Source organism: Grammomys surdaster, unplaced genomic scaffold (assembly GCF_004785775.1).
Source record: "Grammomys surdaster isolate TR1022 unplaced genomic scaffold, NIH_TR_1.0 126076, whole genome shotgun sequence".
Taxonomy (NCBI): domain Eukaryota; kingdom Metazoa; phylum Chordata; class Mammalia; order Rodentia; family Muridae; genus Grammomys; species Grammomys surdaster.
This window is the reverse complement of record NW_021620885.1, coordinates 993,655-1,000,862: the sequence shown is the minus strand read 5'-3', so window position 1 is coordinate 1,000,862 and position 7,208 is coordinate 993,655. Positions and strand designations below refer to the sequence as shown.

The 7,208-nt window shown below is 44.0% G+C and overlaps 1 non-coding gene across 1 annotated transcript; it reads right to left on the bottom strand.

The window, feature by feature from the left end:
- Positions 1 to 5,990: 5,990 nt before the first annotated feature.
- Positions 5,991 to 6,124, bottom strand: LOC114611074. The gene has a single exon (XR_003709792.1). It is a non-coding gene; the product is annotated as a small nucleolar RNA SNORA17 (small nucleolar RNA).
- Between the last annotated feature and the right edge of the window lie 1,084 nt (positions 6,125 to 7,208).

The window sequence follows — 7,208 nt, the reverse complement described above, 5'->3', positions numbered from 1 at the left end:
GTGTGTGTGTGTGTGTGTGTGTGTGTGTGTGTGTGTGTGTGTGTGTGCATATCTAGACCATCTATCATCTGCTATGACAATAAAGCTTTTGGAACCCTGGACTTTCTCGTGTTATTTGGGCCTGCCGTTGTGGAAAGTTTCTCTGCATTTCTGCCACGGGACCTGCAAACAATAACTTTATTAACACTGACAGTTAACAATTGTTCTTAAGTCTAATTATAGAGTCATTGGTTACTGCTAAGGTATGCATGCCACTAATGCACCTTAGTGCCATGCTGGTTGATATGGTTCATAAATGTCACATCTGAGTAGCACTACTGGCTGACCCCTCCTTTAGACACTTACCTTGCTATCTTCTGATCTATGAAAGCTAGTCTTTAGGGAAGAGAAATTAAGGTCAATTCCAGCTCAAGCTCCTCTTAGCCCTATTTTTGAAGGGCATAGTCTCTTCAGCATTAAGGACTTACCTTCCACGTCTCAGGGAGAGTAACGAAGGATAATGGCAATAGGCTGGATGCTTTAGGGGTCTCTTGAACAGCCCTGCCCCAACAATTCAAACAAGGGTTTCTCATGTCTGGTATTTGGAGTTTTGTTAGGAAGTTCTTGACTCTTAGAAGGAGCACTGTCAGCCCAGATGTGATTAGTTCACTAAAATTATATATGTTTATTTATACACAGAATTGCTTGTATTACTGGCTTTTCTTTTTTAGATAAAAATAGTTAATAGTATGATTTCTTATGGCTTTTTCAGATGTCTTTATTGTTACCTTTACTTCCTCCTTCATTTGTTCCTAACTGCTAGTGATGAACCTTTTTTTTCATTTTGAGTTTTTTTTTTTTTAAAAAAAAAAAACTTCTTTTAAGAATTCTCTTGTCTGAAACTGGAAGGCTCAGTGGGAGAGAATGTGGCTAATCCTGAAGAGACTTGATGCCCTAGAGAAGGGGAATGCCCAGGGTGGGGGCATCCCCTCAGAGGCAAAAAAGAGGTATGAGGTAAAGAACTCTGGGATGGGAAATGGGAGCGGGCAACATTTAGGAAGTAAATAAATAAAATAATTAATTTAAAAAGCATTTAAAAAATTTTTCTCTTCAGGTCCCCATTTCTCTCTCCTCTCTCTCTCTCTGTCTCTGTCTCTCTGTCTCTGTCTCTGTCTCTCTCTCTCACACACACACACACACACACACACACACACACACACACACCTCTCTTCTCTCACTCTCTGGTGAGAAGCCCTTTTCTTTAGGTTTTGGTTTTTTGAGACAGGATTTTTCTACGAGGCCCTGGCTGTCCTAGAATTCACTCGTAGACCAGGCTCGCCTCACACTCAGAGATCCACCTGCCTCTGCCTCTCAAGGGTTGGGATTAAAGTCATACACTGCCTGGCTTCAGGTTCATTTTTTTAAATGAACCATTTCTTTCTTTTTTTAATTCTTTGGTTTTTTTAAAGCTCTTTATATATTCTGATATTAATCCTCTGTCAGTTGTTGTCTTAGTTGCTATTCTATTGCTAGGATGAGACACTACAACCATGGTAAATTTTCAAAGAATCCATTAACTGGGGCTTGCTTACCATTTCAGAGGTTCATCTATGATCATCATGGAAGGAGGACATGGAGGCAGGCATGCATGGGCATGAAGCGATAGCTGGGCACTTACTTACATTCCGATCCTTGGGCAGGAGGGAGGGAGGGAGGGAGGGAGGGAGGGAGGGAGGGAGGGAGGGAGGAAGACAGAGATACAGACAGAGAAAAACAGAGAGACAGAAAAAAGGGAAAGGAATGGGGAGAGGAAGAGGAAGAGAAAGCGGAAGAGGCAAAGGAAGAGAGGAGACTGGCCTGGTGTAGGCTTCTGAGACCTCAAAGCCTACCCCTAGTGACACACCTTCTCCAACAGGACCACACTTAACACCTCGAAAACAGTTCCACTAAGAGTGTGGATCAGGTAAACACATATGTGGACATTCTCATTAAAATCTTCATAGATGTATATCTGACAGGGATTCTCTCCCATTCTGTGGACTTCCTCTTCACATGGTTGGTTGTTTCTTTAGTTGTGCAGGAACTTTTAGTCTCATAAAGTTCTGACTGTCAATTGTTGTCCTTCATTCTCAGACAAATGGAGTCCTCTTCGGGAAGACCTTTCCTATGCCCATATAATATAGGGGACTGCCCATGATCTCTTTCATCACTTTCAGTGTTTCAGGTTTCACATTTAGGTCTGTGATCCATTCACTGTTAATTTTTGTGTGTGCTGATAGATATGGGTCTAATTTCATTCTTTTGCCCATGGAATCTACTTTCTCCAATACCTTGTAGGATCAGACTCTTTTAAACCCACTTTATTTAGGGTTCTTGAACACCGCAACCTCCCTTCTAACATATCAACTAGTTGGAGAGGAAGAAGGTTACTAGGAAAAGGGGATCGTAGACCTGTTTAGAAGTAGTTCTTTGGGATGATACAACTCTTCCTTGTCAGGTTACCAACAGTTCAGTCCAATAGCAAACACAAACATGAATCAGTAGCAACTAGAAACTGCAAGACTCTGCCAAATTGGCACGAGTCACCAGAAGTGGCCAGGATCAGCTAGAATACCAAGGAATGTTCTTTGGTGAGTTTATCTCTATAAAGTAAAGATCTGAGAAGATGGGTGAAGAAGCAGGACCAGCTAAGCATTGCATGACCAGCAAAGACCAGCAAAGACCAGCAAAGACTAGCAAAGACCAGCGAAGACCAACATCAATGAAGACCAGCAAAGACCAGTGAAGCATTTCAGGGTGTCACATGTGAAACCATCTTTTCACTTTTTGTGAGGTTCTACTTATATCCTTTCAAAATATCATGTGCCCTCTCAAGCAGCTATTTCAGTAAAACATCCTCTCACAAGACAGTTTCCAGAAAAACATCATGTGATACAACTGAGTTTAAAAACAAAAAATCAAAAAAACAAAAAACCCAGAAATTTCCTCTTCAGTACCCTTTGTGTTTTTCTCAGTGTATGTGTTTGCTCTCTTTGTAAAGTATTAAGTGGCTGAAATTCCATGTGCTCATGTTGGGACCTTCTGTTTTGCTCCATTGGTCTACTTATCTGTTTTTATATAAACAACATACTGCTTTATTATTATTATGACTCTGTAAAATATTTTACGCTTGGGGGTTATAATCCCTTCATGTTATTTCTTTTTACTCAGGATTATTTTAGCTATCTAGGGACTTCTGTGGTTCTGTATAAATTATAGGATATTATTTTTTTATTTCTGTGAAAAATGAGATTGGGATTTTAGTTGGGATTGCTGATACTTCTTAATAGGACTTTCATGCAGTTTCTCCAGAGTTGACACACTGTGTAACTGTGAAACAGGGATGGAGATTAGCAGCACTACCACAGTATTAGCCAAAATGGCCTTCATTTAATTCTCCCACTAATGGCACATATCTGTTCCAGGCTCCAATCTAGGACCTATCATGCATTTAGCTGTCATTAAATTTGATTATCTACTTTTTATTTTGTTTCTGGTGCTCCTATGAGTTTCTTTAAGGTTGTTTACAGGAGTATGGGTGAACATAGGCACACTACCAGTGGCTATATCATTGAAATTATTACCCTCCATTAACCATTAACTATGCTTTATACTTAATGTATAAAAGAATTTACCTGTGCTTTATAGCATTAATCTCAAAGTTGCACCCCAGCCATGAGACCTGGGCTCCCACAAGTCTCTGTGTTTTCCATGACATGGTATTGGTAGACCCAACCTTATGCGGATCTTGTATGATAACCAACGCTGCTACGTGTTTAAGAGCAGCGCAGACATGCCATGCCAGGAAGTAAGGGTTCCACACCTTCACCCTACTGCTTCTTTATCTTACATTGTTTTTATTGGTTCTCTGTGAATCATGCACCCCTATCCCACTCATCTCCCCCTCCCCTTGCTCCTGTTTTCCACCCTTGAAACCTTCCCTGTAGTTAAGGGAAAAAAATCTATAGTATGATACAGTGTGTCCCACGGTACACCCTTTTGCCCATACTTGTTTGCTTGCAAATCTTTATTGCAAGGACTCATTGATCTGGCATGAGGACTCTAGCTTCTGCTACACTATCAATATATAGAACCTTACTGGGACTCCTCTAGGATATCCTGTTGTTGTCCTGTGTCATAGAAATACTGTAATTTTGGATCTGCAGGACCAGCTCCTTCACTAACCCCAACAGTTAATTGATGGAGTAGATGTTGGGGTGGGCCAACTCAAAGCCCTTGATCTATTCCTAAAAGGTATTTGAGCTGGTCAGCCTGCCAGCTCTTCTTCACTGACACCACTGGGGCAAGCTCTTCTGCCCTGCTGCAGCTGGCCCATCCAGTGTCACAGCCAGCAAGGGGCAGAGCCAGCTTTCCTGCTCTCATGCCCTTGGGACTAGCTCATCCACAGCAACATGATAAGGGCCAGCTCTACTGTCCTGCCCAGATGAGATATGGGGCCTGTACTCCAGAGTACAGGGACAGGGTCAGTTCTCTCACTCTTACGACTCTGGGGCAAGCTCCCTCACCTGCCATACATGGCAAGGACAAGGGAATAAAAAGGGCATCTTTCCCTCATCTGTTCCAATGCACAGTAGACAACAGTCAAGGTAGGCTCTACTGTGCTCACACACTCAGGGCCAGCTCAATCACAATCCCCACATCCAGGTCCAGTTCTACTGTGCTGCCCAGGCGAGATGCAGGGCTCTTCTCAGTTCTGCAGCAGGTAAGGGACAGGAACAGTTCTTCTGCTCTCATGATCCCAGGGCCAGCTCTCCTGGCTGCCACAGGTAGTGAGGGGCAAAGGGGAAGGGGCTTTCCTCCCTCGCCCATGCCACCTCACAGCAGGCAAGTGGCAAGGGCCAGCTTCTCCATGCTCACACTCTTTGGGCCAGCCTGAGATGACTATCAGTCTGGTAACATGAATACTTGGGGCGTTGACCATGTCTGAGATGATCCCTTCCCAGTGCCATAATGTATGGGTAGGACATAGAACTCCTGAGACCACAGACACTCAGAGAGCCTGCCACCAGAGTCTGCTCGACTGTGCTTCCCAGGTGAGGTGCAGGGCTTATTCTCCTGAATGCTGTGGCAGGTAAGGAGCAGGGCCAGCTCTCCTGCCTGCCACAGGTGGTGAGGGCAAAAGGGCAGGAGAGGGCATCCATCCTTTGCACCACCACACAGCAGACAAGGGGCAGGGCCAGCTCTCCCATGCTCATGCTGTCAGTGCTGTCTCACTCCAACCCCTACATCCATGGCCAGCTCTACTGTGCTTCTCAGGCAAGGTACAGGGCTGTTCTCATGAGTGGCAGACCAAGGATATTCACCCAGCCTTTGGTGGTAGCAGACTCTTACTGCGGCAGAGCCATGGGTGCAGACATGGTTTCTAGTGGCAGCACAGGCCAGAATCTCACTGTGGTCCCAGGTGGCATCACTCATATCAGGTTGTTCTTTACCACCCTGTAGTCTCCAGTTCTGTCTCTCTTCATTGTGCCCACATCCTTCTGTTTTTCTTTCTCTTCCATTTCTCCACAACTTACTTGTTCCTTTTAGTGGTGCCTGGGGTCTCTGAGTGTCTGGGGTCATCTTAGGAGTGGTCTCAGGAGTGCTATGTCCTACCGATACGTTATGGCCCTGGGCAGGGATCATCTCAGACATGGTAAACCTCCCAAGCATGCATGTTACCAGACTGGTAGTCATCTCAGGCTAGCTCCCGTTGGAATTCCATGATGCCTGACTGGTGGTCATTTGGGATTTGCACTTTGCCAGGGCCTCATGCAGGAATCATCATCCTGGTTTCTGACTTACTCCCACTGGGCCACATGGCACCAAGGCAAGATCATCTCAACTCTGGCTTCTGCCCTTGGATACTGTTGGGGCCTATGCTGGATTGATGGTCATCTCAGGTTAGCTCTATCCATCCCCCCTGGAGCTGGACTGGTGGTTATCTCAGACTTGCTCCCCCAAACCCTAGGAGTTTTAAGCTATTAATCTTTCAGATGTTCATAGGTCAGAACACTAAGCATAGACTTAGCCTCTCTCCTCTCTGCCACCCACTGACGCACATGTGACACAGCAGCCACACCTGCAATGTCTCTAAGGGGCCAGGGTTCTTACATTCTTCCATGTGCCCTGTACTTCTGAGGTCCACCTCTAAATGGCTCCTTTGTCTGTAGTTTCCTTTCAAGTTAGTTATCTATCCCATTATACATAGTAGTGATCTGTTTGAAGACACATTTATTCAAGGTTCTAATCCTGCACGAAGAACTTTGAAAGATATCTACTGCCTGTTAGATGATGCCAGGCATCCAGGGCTTCAGGTTCCCAATTACTCATCTCTCACACCGAGCTGCCACTCTCTCTGTGGTGGTCGCCATGACTCTCAGTCTTCTTTCGCTCTTGATACATTGTTATCATGCTCATCTCTATTGCACAGGAAAATGAACCAGAGCTCAGAGAGATGAATAAGCTTGTCCCAGGTTAGCAAGGCAAGCTGGCCTTTAAACTCAAACAGCTTCCTTCTAAAAGCCAAGGGATTCAGTCTTTACATTCATAAGCGCTTGAATAAAAAAGTTTAGGTCCTATTAATGTTGGATATTTTCTTACAGAATTCAGCATAGAGCCTTATATGGCTTTAATATATATTAACTGAATGGAAGAATACTCAAATATTGAACTTTAGTATAAAAATATGTAGTGGTAGTCATTAAGGGTGTAGAGAGAAACAGATAAATGAATAGTATTTGTGAGTGAAGAGATTATGTAGCGTTTATTACAAGCATACAACATGGCATATTCCAAAAAAAGAATCTGTCCTTGATTCACTGGATGGTGAACTTTGGAAGTTAAATTATTTATAGATGACTATGTGCTGTATTAATCTAATTTTCAAGACTCACACACATTTACAAAGCAGTCCAGCTGGTGGTCTGGTAACTATCATGTGAACACATCAACAAAGCCTCACAATGAGAAACAGGAGATGTAGCAGCAGGAACTTGGTAGAGCTTCTGGGAATTCCAACGGAGAAATCCCTGAAATCTCCCTGTGAACTAGAAGAAAGGGATCTGAGAGAGATCTGAGAGAGATCTGAGAGGGATCTGAGAAGGCCCAGGGAAAAGGGGGTTTTCAACACATGCCGAGAGAGATATTCCTCCCTTCCTGTTATATGCTGTGCTGTGTTGAAATGGGGT